We start from the raw sequence: 17,701 nt of genomic DNA, 5'->3' as shown, positions 1-17,701 counted from the left end.
AAAGGGAGGCGTTTAGAATATCAGTCTTTATGTTGTGTTATAAAACATGATACATTATAGCAAGAGATATTAACAATGGTGTCTGCTTATTCTGCTTAAATATCATATTTGTTCAGCAATTCCTTATTTTAAGCTTTCTTGCTAATAAATATGAAGTTATATCACAATACTTTTCAAATATTATTTTTTTACACTTCATAGTCACATTAATAGATGGTTTCACTGGTACATAGAACATAGAGCAGTACAGTACAGAGACAGGCCCTTCAGCTCATAAAGTCTGTTCTGAACAAGATGCCAAATTAAACTAATCTCATCTGCCTGCACATGCTCCAGATCACTCCATTTACTGCATATCAGTGTACTTATCTAAAACCTGAGGTTTTAGATAAGGGGGGGGGGGAGGAGGAATGAGGGAGGGAGGGGTAAAGAGGGGGTGAGGAGGTGAGATAAAAATTAGGGAGGGAAGATTGGGATGGGGGAGGAAGGGAAGGAGGGTAAGGGGGAAAATATGAGAGGGTGGGGAAAAGAAAGGAGGGGCAGGAGGAAGGTGGGAGGCTGAAGGAGAGGGGTTGACAGAGGTTATGGGGAGAAGGCAGGAGAATGGGGTTAGGAGAGATAGATCAGCCATGATTAAATGGCGGAGTGGACTCGATGGGCCGAATGGCCTAATTCTGCTCCTAGAACTTATGAACTTATGAAATGCCACTACCATATCTGCCTTCATCACTGTTGGCAGTGTGTTCCAGGCATCCTGTGTAAAAAAACTAACCAAGCACATCTGCTTTGTCCCTCTCACCCTAAGCTGCTGTATGTCCTCTAGTCTTTGGCATTCCTACCCTGGTAAAAAGATTCTGACTGTCGACCTTATCTTTGTCTCTCATAATTTTTTACACTTCTATCAGGTCACCCCTCAAACTCTGGCACTCCAGAGAAAATAATCCAGGTCTGTAAAAATGTAACCATTTCCATCCGAGTAGCACTTGCTGCTGATGACTTCAGGAATAATTAATTTGGTAGAAATTGTCAACACATGCGGTGTACATACTTTATTAAATTATATACTTGGTACTTGTTCACCTCCTAAACCATGTAGTTTTGGGCACATTATCTTCAATCATTGTTTAGAACTTTGGTAGATGACTTTCTGGTCATTTTTAAAGGTTGTAGACATGCTTAGCGTGCTTAAAACAAATAAATAAATGACTTAGAAGTTCAAACTCAATGAAACACCTTGTTGTGTGGTAAGATATAACACATTTCAACGAAATGATGGTCTGAAGAAGGGACCTGATCTGAAATGGCACCTATCCATGTTTTCCAGGGATGCTGCCTGACCCGCACAGTTACTCCAGCACTTTGTGTTCTTTATTATAATGTAATTCAAGGTATTTTTTCCAAGTCCTTTTCTCCCCTCCTCCATTGGTGTATAATCATAAAGAAAATCACTTGACCATAAGATCATTAAGACCATAGAACAGGAAGCACAGAAAGAGACCTTAGAAAATAAGATCAAAGACTTACGGGAAAGGATGCTTTACCAAAGGGATAAGAGGCTACAAAGGGATTTTGTAAACTCTGAGACATGGCTCACCCCGCGCTCTCCAGCTTTGGATCTCCAGCCTGAAGGTTTCTTGATTCATCACTTCCAGATTGCTTCATTGGGAAATGGGAAAGGCAGCACCATTTGCCTCCTGGTAAACACTTCCTGATGCCCAATGAGAAGCTCTTCCACCCATCTGGAATATCTAGCAGAGAAATGCCATTCCCCAAGGGAATTCACATCCTTACTTGCTTAGAAGGCTTAGAAAGTTTGGCATGTCCCCAACAACGCTCACCAACGTCTACTTATGCGCAGTAGAAAGCTTTTGTTTATCAGGATGCAGTCCAGCATGGTTTGGAAACAGCTCCAACCAAAGCCGCAAGAAATTGCAGAAAACTGTGGATGCAGCCCAGACCATCACACAAATCAACCTCCCTTCCATTGACTCAATTTATACCTCACGCTAACTCCGCAAACCCACCAGCATAATCAAGGACACACCCTCTGCTCCCCTCTCCCATCGGCCTAAAGGTATAGAAGTGTGAAAGAGAACACCTCCAGATTCAGGGACAATTTCTTCCCAGCTGTTATCAGGCAATTAAACCATCCTACTATACCTAGAGAGCAGTCCTGAACTACTATCTACCTCATTGGAGACCCTTGGATAATCTTTGATCAGACTTTATTGGCTTTACCTTGTTCAGGAACAGAGGTGCCTGCAGAAAGTGATGGACAGGGTGGCACTGTGTTGTTGCAATAGAGTTGCTGCCTTACATTGCCAGTGACCTGGGTTCAATCCTGTATGTTGGTGCTGTCTGTACAGAGTTTGGACGTTACCCGTGACCGCATGGGTTTTTTCCGGGTGTTTCGGTTTCCTCCCACACTCCAAAGACGTACAGCTTTATAGGTTAATTAGCTTTGGTAAAATTGTAAATTGTCCCAGTGTGTAGGATAGTGCTAGTGTACGGAGATCGCAGGCCGACACGGACTTGGTGGGCCAAAGGGCCTGTTTCCATGCTGTATCTGTAAATGAACTAAGGTAGACATTGCCTGGTACATCATAGATACTGACATCTGCACCATCAAAGAGATCAAAGAGAACTGCCTCAAGAAGCCAACTAATATCCTTAAAGACTGACACTATCGTGGCCAAACTCTCTTGTCACTGCTACTGTCAGGAAGAAGGTACAGAACCGTTGTCTCCAGATTCAAGAAAAGCTTCTTCCCATCAATCATCAGATACTTGAAACACCCTGAACAACCCTAAGGACAGGTTGGACCAACTTGGAGTGTCAGTCGCAGAGTGAAGACATGTTGGAACTAAATAAAATTATAAGAGCCACGGATAGTCAGAACCTTTTTCCCAGAATACAAATTTCAAAGACGAGATATCATAGCTTTAAGGTCAGAGGGGGAATGTTCAAAGGCGATGTGCAGGGCTAGCTTATTTTACATAGAGGTGGTAGGTGGAAGGTGCCAGGAACATGCAACCAGGTATGATGGAGGAAGCCGATATGATAATGGTATTTAAGAGGCTTTTAGATAGGCACATGGGTATATTCAAGGAATGGAAGGATATACCGTATTTCCCGGCAATGAAGACGCTATTTGTTATCCTAAAATAAGGCCCGAAAATTTACCTGCGTCTTGGAGGCCGAAGGTTAGATTGTTAAGCAAGAAAGATAGACTTGGCAATCGCTCAGTACAGCAACATCAAGAACGATGTAACTGTACTGAGGGATAGCCAAGTCTATCCCGCATAGCTGGCAGCTGATTTAAAAGGACAGCGCCGCTGGGGGGAAGAGTTCCTTCCACAGCGTGTGGGGAGTCTGGCCAGGGTCAGCACACAGTAGAAAACTTGGCTGAGCAGCCAGGGGTAAAGTTGCAGAGATGACAGGAGCGTTGAGAAAGAGTGGGTCGGGGATCATGCCAGCAACTCACTCAGTAGCTCGGGTGGCGTCGAGCGGGACTGAACAGTGGAATCGGCCGCCACCTCAGCGCCTCCTGCCGGCCCGCCAGCCAGCCATGGTGTCCTTCGGCACAAGCACAACCAGTGGAGGTGGTGGTTGGTGGGTAGCTACTGGGGCTGCGTCTTCGACGCAGGTGCGTCTTCATTGCCGGGAAATATGATAGATCACGTGCAGGCAGAGGAGATTAAATCTACACAATGTTCAGCTCAGACATTGTGGGCTAAAGGGCCCATTAATGAGCTGTGATGCTCCATGTTCTCTATATGCTCTATGTAGCCTAACTACAACCCCAGCTCAGCACCAATTACTCCTGGCTTTGCACCACTTTGGTTGTTCAGCATAGTTTTATTTTTTGCACAATCATGCTGATTTACTTGAAATTACGGATAATCTATTGCATAGTTGTTTGTTGTTGCTGCATCTAACATACCTGTAAAGCTGCAGCCAGTAAGACTTTCATTATTCTGGTTCATATCAGATGACATATAAACACCCTTGAAGCCCCTGAAACATCCTTTAAGGGCCTGTCCCACGAGCATGCGACTGCATGCGGCAAGCGCTACCTAACGTGGTCGCTTGAGCCATACGGTCTCACGGGGCCGGTCCCACTTCGATCGCCGGAGCCGTATGGAGCTGGGCCCGACATCGCGCGGGGCTCCGAAAAACTGACACTGTTCAAAAATTCCGCGCGGTAACGGCCTGCCGGCCCGCAGCCGCATTGAGGCCATACGCACCGCCATGACGGGCGTACGCACCGTCTCTACGCCATACGCAGTGTCTTGACGGCGTACGCTTAGCACGAACTTCACGCGGACTTCGCTCGAACTTCACGTCAACTTGTACGGGATCGCTCGACCCCCGCTTCCGGTTTGGTCGCGCTCGCCGCATGCAGTCGCATGCTCGTGGGACAGGCCCTTTAGATACTAGCAATGACCAGATTGAAATCATAAAGTAACATTAACAGGAACATTTGTTTTTGTTCTCAAGGCTGAAGGAGTCTTGTCCACATTATATTGCAGAATATTTTTCACTGAAATGTGCTGTACATATTTCTTCACGGAATCAAAGCAGAAGCAACGATCTTAACCCACCCAGCCCATCTGGTGTGAATGAAATGGTTTAAGACAGACACACATTTTAAACCCCATCAGTGGTAAAGTCAACACACTACCTGCTAAGAAATAAAACAGTTGGTCCCACCAACCAGCAGACATTAAAATAGGGGCATAAAAATTGCAAAACATAAGAGAGGATTCAGCATTTCAATCCTTTCATTACCTTCTTCAAGCTTGGTGACTCATTTAGTAATGCTGCTTCTGATTGACGTCAACGCAGGTTTGGCAAACGGTATTAAATGTTTCCTTTGGTTTAGTTTTGCAGATTGATTACAGTGATACAGGGTTATTTGGCTGTCAGCTTTTCAGAACATTTCACAGGGCTGCTCCTTGATGGGGAAATATAATGGTTCACTGGCACTTTATTGTCACATGTATCGAGGTAGAGTAAAATTATTTTTGCATACAGTTCAGTAAAAGTATTACTATATATAACCACATCTTAGCACATCTTAGATTCAGTATAAGTATATAGGGATAGTACACTGAGACAGTATTCAAGAGTTGGTTGCATTTTCAAGTCCCAGTTGCTATAAGGGCAGAGTTCTTTACCCGGCCATGAAGGCCCATTGTCCTGGCGGCATTGCAGCGTCAGCCTGGCCATTGTTGTCCTGCATTGCTGAGCCACCATTCCATGCAGTTACAGGTAGCACCCAGTCCTTGCACACAGCCTCTCGGAGCGGTGCCTGTGAGGCTAAGACCTCCAGTGCCTGAAGCGCCAGTGCCTCTTCCTGCCCATGGACTACGAGGGACTGTGCCCACACTCACGCAAAGACTGAGCCGCCAAGATAATCCAGAGACCGCCAGCACTTCCTCTTCAAGATCCAAAGCTGAGCCACCAGGAAGAGCCTGTGACTGCCAGTGTCTCCTCTTGAGGCAAGGGTGAACTGCAGGGAGAAGCCTGAGATCATCACGTGTCCTCCTTGGAGACCAGGATTGAGCTACCGGGACAAGCCCAAGGCTGCCAGCACCACTACACATGTGCACTGACGACAAGGGCCAGCATCCCCCTCATGCGGTCCTGGACTTTCTTATCAATGTAAATAAATCATCATGTATGCTCACCCTCTCTGCTAGTGGCCGTGTGGTCACTGCCAAACCCGGTGTCAACCCCGATGCCACACTACCCAAGCTGAACAGAAGGTGCTGTTGCTCCAGTTTGCATTCGGACTAACTCTGGTAATGGAGGAGGCTTAGGACAGAAAGGCCCGCATGGGACAGGGAAAGGGAAAGAGATGTTAAAATGATTAGCAACATGAAGATCCAGCAAGTCTTGGCAGACACAGCTTTGTCCCAGCCCAATCTCTCGATCCAGCGTTCTCTCCCCAACCCCCTCCCTCTCATTCCTAATCAGGCTAATAAAGGGTCCTGACCTGAAATGTTGCCTGTCTATTCCTTCTCCTAACCCGCTGCCTTCCCTTGAGCTTTCTCGATTCCAGCATTTGCAGTTTCCATTAAATCTTATTTAGTGTGATCTGCTCATTTAAAGCTAAGAAAAGTGGCTGACATTGATCAGTGCTGTGTTGTCTCTGTTATGGTTTCATCTTAAGCTTAGACAGTGGTTGGGAGAATAAACAGCAGTTTTTCTTTATTTGATAGCTTTGTGATTAAACACTACATAAGGCTTTGCTGATGATGCCTCAAGCAAAAGAAAGCTTTAGATTTTTATATCGATACTTCTCGGCTATACTTTATTATTGTTAGACACTGGCGAGGTGCTGAATGACTGGAGGGTGGCTAATGTTGCACCTCAAATTACCGAATAGTGAAAAGACTGGATAAAGTGGATGTAGAAGGATGTTTCCACTAGTGGGAGAGTCTGGGACCAGAGGCCAGAGCCTCAGAAGAAAAGGACATACCTTTAAGGGCCTGTCCCACTATACGTTACCCAAGAGCTCTCCCGAGTTTAAAAAGAATCAAACTTGTGGTAAGTACGTAGAATGTACGTAGCGGGTACGTCGGAGCTCGGGACGTCTCTTAGCGGCTCGTAACGCTAACGGCAGGTACTCGGGAAACGCAGTAAGTCATGAAGTTTTTACAACATGTTGAAAAATGTTCACGAGAGCCCCGAGTACCTACGAACGACTATTACCGTAATTCTCCGAGTTTGAATCAGGGGAAACTCGGGAGAACTCTTGAATTACCTCATACAGTGGGGCAGGCCCTTTAGAAAGGAGATGAGGAGGAATTTCTTTACTCAGCGGGTGGTGAATCCATGGAATTCATTGCCTCAGAAGTCTGTGGAGGCCGTCAATGAATATTCTTAAGGTGGACATTGATAGATTCATGATTAATAAGGGGGTCAGGGGTTATAGGTAGAAGGCCGAAGAATGTCGTTGAAAAGGAAAGGGAGATCAGCCATGATTGAATGGCGGAGTAGACATGATGGGCCTCTTGGCCTAATTCTGATCCCAGAACTTATGAAATTAGGATTCAAAATAACAATAGATATATGAAGAATTTAACATGCATAGCTGTTTCCAGCCATGAGTATTAATCGAAAAGATGTTCCAGAAAAATAATAATTGACCCCCTAATTCCCCAGCTAATTCAGAATTAGCAACAGCAGACATCAATGCCTATATGTATAAATATATATATATATATATATATATATTATAAGTGTGTGTATGTATGTATATATATGATAGAAATCATGCCTTTTCATCCAAAACATTTAACTCACAAAACACATACATTGAAACCAGATGTGAAAACTATGCATCAGAAATTAACATCTCACCATTCAGGAATGCTAATGCATAGTGGGAGACTTCAACCAGAAAGCTTTCCTGAAATATAATTAGTAGGTGAGGGAAGGTTTGAAGCAGTGAGTCTCAAAATGTCTGCACATTTTCCATTCAAAAATTATGATGGAAGTAAAGAGCGATTTTAAGGGTTTGCGATTGTGAGAACCAATTGTTGAGATTGTAAATTCAGTTGCAAAAACACCCATATACATTCCAGCATGTGCAATATTGAGGAAGGATAAGTGCAATGAGAAAGGACTTGAGATTGACAATAGTTTAATATTTGAAACAAACACTGATATAGAATTAGAAACATTCTGGTTGGAGGTAAGATGTAGCAGTGGAAAAATATTGGTCTGAGTTAAATGGCCTCTAAATAATCAGTGTACTATATAGTGCACAGGATAAATGAAAAATGTAAAGGTGCAAGTAACAGGCATATGGAATTTTAATCTACCTATAGATGGAGCAACCAAATTCATACTGAAAAAATAGTGGATGAATTTTTGAAACAAATACAAACAAATTTCTACTTCAGCATTTTGAGTACAGGGCTATCATGGAGCCAGCACTAAAAAAAGGTTAATTAATAATCTTGTAAATAATATTGTAGGAAAGAGCGACCATAAAATGATACACTTTATTTTAAATCTATAAGAGATGCACTTTAATCTGAAAGTGATGTACTTCAATCTAAATAAAGGAAGCTGTGAAACTGAGGGGCGGATTGGTTGCGGTGGACAGGGAAACCACATTAAGAAAGAAGACAGCGGACAAAAAACAACTAGCAATTAAAGAAATAGAATACGATTTGCAACAAATGTACACTTCCTTGATGCATAAAAACATAACTAAAAATGTGGTCTGCCAAATGACGACAGGAGAGATTAAAGTGATTATTACATCTCAGGCAAAAAATGTACAAAGTTCAAGAAAAAAAAAGACTGAGCAATGGGCGTGTTTTAAAAGGCATCAAAGTATAACAAAAAAAAAATGATAGGGAGTGAAATAAGAAATGAGTGAAACTTGAAAACAATACATTAGAATGAAAAGGACTAAGAAGTGTTGAGAATTTATAATGATGAACAAGTAAATGGCAGATGGATTTGGAACTATTTTTGGCCTGCCTTCAGGAATGGACAAAAATCTTCCAAGAAATACTGCAGAACTAACCGTCCAGTACAAATGAAGAAGTGAATGCAAATGAGGAAATGAGCCTGACAACCAATAAATCCCAAGATAGGAGCAAAAAGCTGGAATAACATGGGGTCAGGCAGCATCTCTCGAGAAAAGTAATAGATCACATTTCGGTCGAGACCCTTCTTCAGACTGAGAGTCAGGGGAAAGGGAAACAAGAGATATAGATGGTGATGTTGAGAGATATAGAACAAATTGATAGACAATAGACAATAGACAATAGGTGCAGCAGTAGGCCATTCGGCCCTTCGAGCCAGCACCGCCATTCAATGTGATCATGGCTGATCATCCCCAATCAGTACCTCGTTCCTGCCTTCTCCCCATATCCCCCTGACTCCGCTATCTTTAAGAGCCCTATCTAGCTCTCTCTTGAAAGCATCCAGAGAACCTGCCTCCACTGCCCTCTGAGGCAGAGAATTCCATAGACTCACCACTTTCTGTGAGAAAAAGTGTTTCCTCGTCTCCATTCTAAATGGATTACTCCTTATTCTTAAACTGTGGTCCCTGGTTCTGGAGATGATGAAAGATATGCAATAAAGTAACGATGATCGAGGAAAGGTGGAGCCCACAATGGTCCATTGTTGGCTGTGTGCCAGCTGATAATGAGTTATACAGACACTGAAACTCAACAAGACGACAGTGAAACTAGTACGATGACTAGAGTGAGGAATGGAGAGAGAAGGGTTGCAAGGATTACTTGAAGTTAGAGAATTCAGTACTCATACCGCTTGGTTGTTGTAGATTAACCATATTAATCTCTGGCAATATAACCTTCATCACATATACTATGCATGATACCCATTCCGCCGTGCTATGCAATCCAGTCTGGGACTTGAGTAAGGAATGCAGTTACTGATAACAACCCTGCTTGTCCCTAGCTCGGCAGTCTGTAAGATGATACCAATGCAGTAGTATGTTTTAAAGGGCCTGTCCCACTTGGGCGACCTAATGCGCGAGTCCAGAACAATGTATTTGACCTTCAAGCTCGAGGGCACTCTCCTGGAAAGCCATGAGCTGGATCGACCGGCCGTTTTGAAACCGTAAGCTGCATCGACCGAACCACGAGCTGCATCTAACACACACACACACACACACACGCGCGCGCACACGCACACGCACACGCACACACACACACACACACACCGACCGCGAAGGTGGGGGCCAGGGAAAGCGGAGGCGCGTTGTCTGCACAATGAAGAGGAAGGTAAATGGCGGCCACAGTGTATGGTAAGTCCTTTAGAGAGCGCGGGGGGGGGAGAGAAGGGGAGAGGGGAGAGAAGGGGTGAGAAGGGGAGAGGGGAGAGGGGAGAGGGGGGAGAGAGGGGGAGAGAATGGGGGGAGAAAGGGTAGAGAACAGAGGAGAAGTAGTGGAGACACTTTTAAGAAGTTTAATAAAGTTTAGTGGACATTTTACCTACTGGTAGGTCTTCCTAGGTCCTGAAACTCCAATGAGCCAATCAAAATGCCCGGTCAGCGAAGGACATTGCCTACGGTTGCCCTCGACTGCCTGTAACTAAATAGTGACCCCACTTCACTGCACTCCGAGTTAAAAAGACCCATGCCGACCAAACTTGCTGAAAATCTTTCAATATGCTGAAAACATTTCCGCGACCTAACTGAGGCCGCGAGTATGTGGGAACTTCCCTCGAGCATGAAGGAGAGTTCCAGCGACCTCACAGGACCTCCTAAGACCTTGTGTTGGCCATGCTGTGAAATATGAGGTGCTGTTCCTCAAATTGGAGTTACTCCAGCATTTTATGTCATTTCACCCTAAAACTAGGCAATGATGCCGCTGGTCAGCACCAGCGAGCACTTTTTCACAAGTTGCCACAAGCTCCATTCCCTCTCACCAGCTGCCGCTTCTTCGTGTCGGCCATCTCTTTGTCTGCTCCCTGCTCTACCACCGTCTCCTCCTCCATCTCCCACTGCTTTAGCAACTCCACTGTTCCCTCCATCATCGTTGCCTCCCCCTCCCATCCCCCCCACCCTCCCTCCCTCATCTTCCAAGAGTGGAGTATGTCGGCGATTCTGGTTTAGTTTTGTTTATTGTCATGTGTACCGAGGTACAGTGAAAAGCTTTTTTTGCGTGCTATCCAGTCAGCAGAAAGACAATACATGATTACAATTGAGCCATTTACAGTGTATACATGATAAGGGAATACTGGAATTTCAAGGAATTTAGAAGGATGAGAGAGGATCTTATAGAAACATATAAAATTCTTAAGGGATTGGGCAGGTTAGATGCAAGAAAAATGTTGCCGATTTTGGGGAAGGCCAGAACCAGGGGTAGACAAAAATGCTGGAGAAACTCAGCGGGTGAGGCAGCAACTATGGAGCGAAGGAAATAGGCAATGTTTCGGGTCGAAACTCTTCTTCAGAACCAGGGGTCACAGCTTAAGGCCATTTAGGACTGAGATGAGGAAAAACGTTTTCACCCAGAGAGTTGTGAATCTGTGAAATTCTCTGCCACAGAAGGCAGTGGAGGCCAATTCACTGGATATTTTCAAGAGAGAGTTAGATATAGCTCTTAGGGCTGACAGAATCAAGGGATATGGGGAGAGATCGGGAACAGGGTACTGATTTTGATTTTGGATGATCAACCATGATCGGATTGAGTGACAGTGCTGGATCAAAGGGCCGAATGGCCTACTCCTGCACCTATTTTCTATGCTTCTATGAATAAAGTTTAATGCAAGGCAAAGCCAACAAATCAAATCTAATATAGTCTGAGGGTCACCAAGGAGGTAGATAGTAATTCAGCATTGCTTTCTGGTTGTGGTAGGATGATTCAGTTGCCTGATAATAGCTGGGATGAAACTGTCACTGAATCTGGAGGTGGGCGTTTTCACACTTCTATTACTTTTGTCTGATGGGAGAGGGGAGAAGAGGGAGTGGCTAGGGCTCGACTTGTCCTTGATTATGCTGCTGGTCTTGCCAAGGCAGCGTGAGGTATAAATGGAGTCAATAGAAGGGAGGTTGCTGCTATTTCTTGCGGTCTTGGATGGAGCCGTTCACAAACAAAGCTGTGATGCATCCTGATTAAATGCTTTCTATGGTGCATCAGTAGAATTTGATGAGAGTTCTATGAAACATACTGAACTTCCTAAGCCTTCCAAGGAAGTAGAGGCATTGATGTGCTTTCTTGGTTCAATATAGGTGGTCCAGAAGAAGTTGTTGGTGATATCGACTCCCAGAAATTTGAAGTTTTCAACCATCTCTACTTTGGCACCGTCAATGCAAACTGAAGTCGATCACTATCTCCTTGTCTTGCTGACATTGAGAGAAAGGTTGTTGTCTCGACATCAGGACACAAGGTGCTCGATCTCCTTCCTATACTCCGTCCCATCATTATTTGATATGCAGCCCACAATTGTGATGGCGTCTGTGAATTTGAAAATTAAATTAGATTTGTACATGGCTGAACAGTCGTGGGTGTACAAGGAGTAAAGAAAGGGGCTTAGAACACTTCCTTGCGGAGCACCAGTGTGGAGGATTATCGTAGAGGATGATTTGTTGAGCAATAAGATGGCCGCGCCGTTGTGTTTGGCTGCCCGTCGTCTCCCGCCGAAACAAAGTCCCGTTAAAAGTCCCGTTAAAAGTAACCTCTACCGATCGTATGGCCTGCAGTCAAAGCTGGCGTACGAACGGCAAACATTATTAAATATACAAGCCTTGGTCGTCGAGGTCTTCACCCGAGGCCCCGCACCGAGCCCCGGACAAAGCCCCGCAACGAGCCCCGGACGATGCCCTGCACCGGGCCCCGGACGATGCCTTGCACCGAGCCAAGCCTCTGTCGTCGTGATCTTCATCCGTGCCCCCGGACTAGACCCCGGACTGAGCCCCCGACAAGGTTTTACTTACCGTTCGCTCCTCGCTCGGCTCCCGATGGATGTATGGGCTCGCGCCGAGCCTGGAGGCGGGGTAAACGCGCGGGCGCCCTGGTAAGGCTGAAGAACCTCGCCCGCGCCCGTTTAACATCTGCTTACCTCGCCCAGAGCTGTGAGGACGGACCTGGTCGGCCCTACCGCTCCATCCACCAGCGGTCCCTCGAGCCCAGGTATGCCTTTCTCCGGTCGATCCTCCCGGTCCCAGGTCTGTCGGCACGCGGGCTCCCAACCAGGCCCTGTGTGAAGCACAGCGGTGTGGTCTCCCTGAACCTCCGCCCGCTGGCATGGGAGCCGCTACTGGATCACAACTCACCTGCAGTCCCTGCAAAAGTGGCCCTGATCAATGCGAGATCAGTGCTGAATAAAACCTTCGTCCTCAATGACTTCTTCACCGCACGTGGATTGGACTTCCTACTAATCACAGAAACCTGGCTTAATCCTGGTGAGCTTGCTCCACTCGTGGAACTCTGCCCTGATACCTGTAACTTTTTCAGCTCGCCCAGGCTCTCAGGTCACGGTGGGGGCCTAGACACTGTGTTTAAGAAGAATTTCAACTGCTGCCTCCTAAACACTGATCAGGTTTCCAGTTTTGAACATCAACTAGTCATAGTTGGTCTAGTCTGTCCGCTTTTAATTGTTCTTGTATGTCGCCCACCAAAGATGCACAAGGACTTTATCTCACAATTTGGTGATCTTATTGCTAGCTTGTTGCCCAAATTTGACCAGGTCCTGATTCTTGGTGACTTTAACATTCACGTTTGCTGTCCCGCGAAGCCTCTTGTGAGTGAATTTATGAACCTGGTTGAGTCCTTCAGTCTGTCTCTACTCACCACTGGACCCACGCACAAGCTTGGCCATACACTAGACCTAGTGCTTTCATCTGGTCTCCCAACTTGTAACACAGATATTATTGATGCCTGTCTATCTGATCATAGTGTTATTATATTCGATGCATCTCTGCCTTTCTCTCCCTCAAAATCCCATCTCCCTGCTCGCTACTCCCGCTACGTTCACTCCACGACGGCCAGTAAGTTCTCTGAGGCTCTCATAGCCGCCCCCGACATCTGCACTATTGAGGCATCCACCCCTCACCTCAATACCGACGACCTAATTTCTTTATTCAATAAAACCTGCTCTTCCGTCCTGGATTCTGTTGCTCCTCTTAAAATGAAAAAGCCTAAGCCTAAAGGCGAGCCGTGGCTCAATGATACCACCGGAGCCCTAAGAAGAGAATGCAGAAAATCAGAACGGAAGTACCATCTGATAAGCTTCAAATTTCCTTTGAACTCCTGAAAAATAATCTTGACAAATACCAGGAAGCAGTAAAATCTGCAAGAACTAAATATTTTTCCACCGTTATCTCCAAAAACGCGCAAAATTCCAAGGTCCTTTTTAGCACCATCACCTCCATCATCTGTCCTGCCCCCAGCACCAGCCTAACTGGGTCCCCTGCTAAGTGCAAGGAATTTACCACATTTTTCACCAGCAAAGTAAAGAACATCAGAACAAATATTTCCCCTCCCACCCGTGACCTGGCTGTCTCATTGGTCTACTCTTCAAAATTAGACAGTTTCCAACTCGTTACTCTACCCTCCCTTGTAAAACTGATCACCACCATGAAACCTACTACCTGCCCCCTCGACACTGTCCCCTCTGCCCTCCTAAAGGACGTCATTACAACAGCTGGTCCCAGCATCCTCGCCATCTTCAACAGCTCTCTGGCCACTGGCACTGAACCTACCTGCTTCAAGCATGCGGTGGTCCAACCACTCCTGAAAAAACCTAACCTCGACCCCACCTTGCCAGGCAACTACAGACCCATTTCTAAACTGCCTTTCCTCTCAAAAGCCCTTGAAAAGGTAATTTTAAGTCAACTTATACCTTACCTTCACCAAAACACTATCTTGGAAACTTTCCAATCAGGTTTCAGGGCCCAGCACAGAGTCTGCCTTGCTGAAGGTACACAATGACCTACTCCTCACCGTTGACTCCGGCGACTGTGCAATCCTACTCCTTCTTGACCTCAGCGCAACATTTGATACTGTTGACCACATCATCCTAATTGACCGTCTCCAGTACGGGGTTGGTATTGATGGCACTGCCCTGAGCTGGTTCATCTCCTACCTCAAAGGTAGGAGTTTCTCGACTAACATAGGCAACTCATTCTCCTCCCCAGCTAATCTCTGCTGTGGGGTTCCACAAGGTTCCATCCTTGGCCCCATTCTCTTCTCCCTGTATATGCTCCCCTTAGGCCAAGTCATTGAAAGGCATTTCCTTCCATTGCTACGCAGACGATACCCAACTCTATCTCCCCCTGAAGCCCAAAAACCAATCAAATCTGTTTAACCTTACCCACTGCCTCGAGGATATAAAGTGTTGGATGGCCCAGAACTTCCTCCAACTAAACAAGAGTAAGTCTGAGGTCATCCTTCTCGGCCCCTCGGGCTCAATCAAAATGATAGCAGGCAGCCTTGGAAGCCTTACCCCATTACTCAAACCTCACGTCAAAAACCTTGGCGTGATATTTGACTCAGCACTGAAATTTGACAAACAAATTAATGCCGTGGTAAAAGCTAGCTTCTTTCAGCTTCGGATGATAGCTAAAATAAACCAAATCCTCCAGTTTGATGACCTGGAAAAGATCATCCTCACATTCATCTCCTCCCGCCTAGATTACTGCAACTCCCTTTACACTGGCATCAGCCAATCTTCCCTGTCCCGCCTGCAACTGGTCCAAAACGCCGCAGCGAGACTCCTGACAGGCACCCGAAAAAGGGACCACATCACCCCGATCCTGGCCTCTCTCCACTGGCTTCCTGTGCGGTTCCGTATAAACTTCAAAATACTCCTCCATGTCTACAAAGCCCTCAATGGGTTTGCCCCCACCTACATAAAAGGTCTTCTCACCCACCACTCCACCTCCAGGCCCCTCAGATCTGTCCACTTGGGGCTGCTGAATATCCCACGGTCTAGGCATAAGCTCAGGGGCGACCGCGCCTTTGCGGTTGCAGCTCCTAGACTGTGGAACAGCATCCCCCTTTCCCATCAGAACTGCCCCCTCCATCGACTCTTTTAAGTCAAGACTAAAGACTTATCTATACTCCCAAGTCTTTCCTGACGTCCTCTGAGTGAGGGCTACATGTATATATGTATGTAGTTTGTTTTGTTGTGCTATTCTTATAACAAATGTAAAGCACTTTGGCCAACGAGAGTTGTTTTTTAAATGTGCTATATAAATAAATGTGACGACTTGACTATCCTCACTGATTGGGGTCTGTTGGTCAGGAAGTTGAGGATCCAGTTGGGGGATGCTGGAAAAAAATACCCACTATTTATCCTTGTTCTATAGCTCAAAACCTCCAGACACCTGGGCAGCACAGTGGCACAGTGGTAGAGTTGCTGCCTTAAGCACCTGCAGCGTCAGAGACCCGGAATCAATCCCGACTACAGGTGCTATCTGTATGGAGTTTGTACGTTCTCCCCCTGACTGCGTGGGTTTTCTCTGAGATCTTTGGTTTCCTCCCACACTCCAAAGATGTAGAGGTTTGCAATCCTTGTTCAATACGTACCAGGGCCCCATCCCCGACCTCTACCTCCGTTACATTGACGACTGCTTTGGGGCCACCTCCTGCACCCACACACAACTGAGTGACTTCATCCACTTCACCACCAACTTCCATCCGGCACTCCAATACACCTGGACCATTTCCGACACTTCCCTACCATTCCTTGACCTCACCATCTCCATCGCAGGGGACAGACTTCTGACCGACATACACTACAAACCAACTGACTCACATGGCTATCTGGACTACACGTCTTCCCACCCTGCCCCCTATAAAGACTCCATCCCCTACTCCCAATTCCTCCGCCTACGCCGCATCTGCTCCCAGGATGAGACGTTCCACACCAGGGCATCGGAAATGTCCTCGTTCTTCAGGGAACGGGGATTCCCCTCCACCACCATAGATGAGGCTCGCACCAGGGTCTCATCCATACCCCGCAACACTGCTCTCTCTCCCCATCCCCGCACTCGCAACAAGGGCAGAGTCCCCCTAGTCCTCACCTTTCACCCCACCAGCCGGCAAATACAACAAATAATCCTCCGCCATTTCCGCCACCTCCAACGTGACCCCACCACTCGCCACATCTTCCCATCTCCCCCTATCTGCCTTCTGCAAAGACCGCTCCCTCCGCAACTCCCTTGTCAATTCTTCCCTTCCCTCCCGTACCACCCCCTCCCCGGGCACTTTCCATTGCAACCACAAGAAATGCAACACCTGTCCCTTCACCTCCCCCCTCGACTCCATTCAAGGACCCAAGCAGTCATTCCAGGTGCGACAAAAGTTCACCTGTATCTCCTCCAACCTCATCTACTGCATCCGCTGCTCTAGATGTCAGCTGATTTACATCGGGGAGATTAAGCGGAGGTTGGGCGATCGTTTCGCCGAACACCTCCGCTCAGTCCGCAATAACCTACCTGAACTCCCGGTGGCTCAGCACTTCAACTCCCCCTCCCATTCCCAATCCGACCTCTCTGTCCTGGGTCTCCTCCATTGCCAGAGTGAGCAACACCGGAAATTGGAGGAACAGCACCTCATATTCCGCCTGGGTTGCTTGCGTCCGGATGGCATGAACGTTGAATTTTCCCAGTTTTGCTAGCCCTTGCTGTCTCCTCCCCTTCCTTAACCCTCGCATCCCCCCGCCCTCGGGCTCCTCCTCCTCCCTTTTTCCTTCCTTCCCCCCCCCTCCACCCCCCATCAGTCTGAAGAAGGGTTTCGGCCCGAAACGTCGCCTATTTCCTTCGCTCCATAGATGCTGCTGCACCCGCTGAGTTTCTCCAGCATTTTTGTGTACCTTCGATCTTCCAGCATCTGCAGTTCCTTCTTGAACACTGAGGTTTGCAGGTTAATTGGTTTGGTGTAAGTGTAAAAGTTATTCCAAATGTGTGTGTAGGATAGTGTTGATGGGCGGGGATCGCTGATCGGTGCAGACTTGGTGGGCCGAAGGGCCTGTTTCCATGCTGTATCTCTGAACTAAACTAAACCTGATAACATCCTTGTAAATCTTTTTTGCACCTTTTCTACTTCAACGATTTCTTCCCTGTGGTAGAGTGACCAGAATGGTACACAGTACTGCAAATGTAGTTTTACCAATGTTTTGTACAGTGGTAACATGATGTTCCAATTCCTGTACTCATTACCCTGAATGATCTCCTTATCGAGTCCACACACAAGAT

The sequence above is a fragment of the Amblyraja radiata genome, chromosome 1 (assembly GCF_010909765.2).
Source record: "Amblyraja radiata isolate CabotCenter1 chromosome 1, sAmbRad1.1.pri, whole genome shotgun sequence".
NCBI lineage: Eukaryota > Metazoa > Chordata > Chondrichthyes > Rajiformes > Rajidae > Amblyraja > Amblyraja radiata.
The sequence above is the reverse complement of the archived record's forward strand: the minus strand, read 5'-3'. Positions refer to the sequence as shown.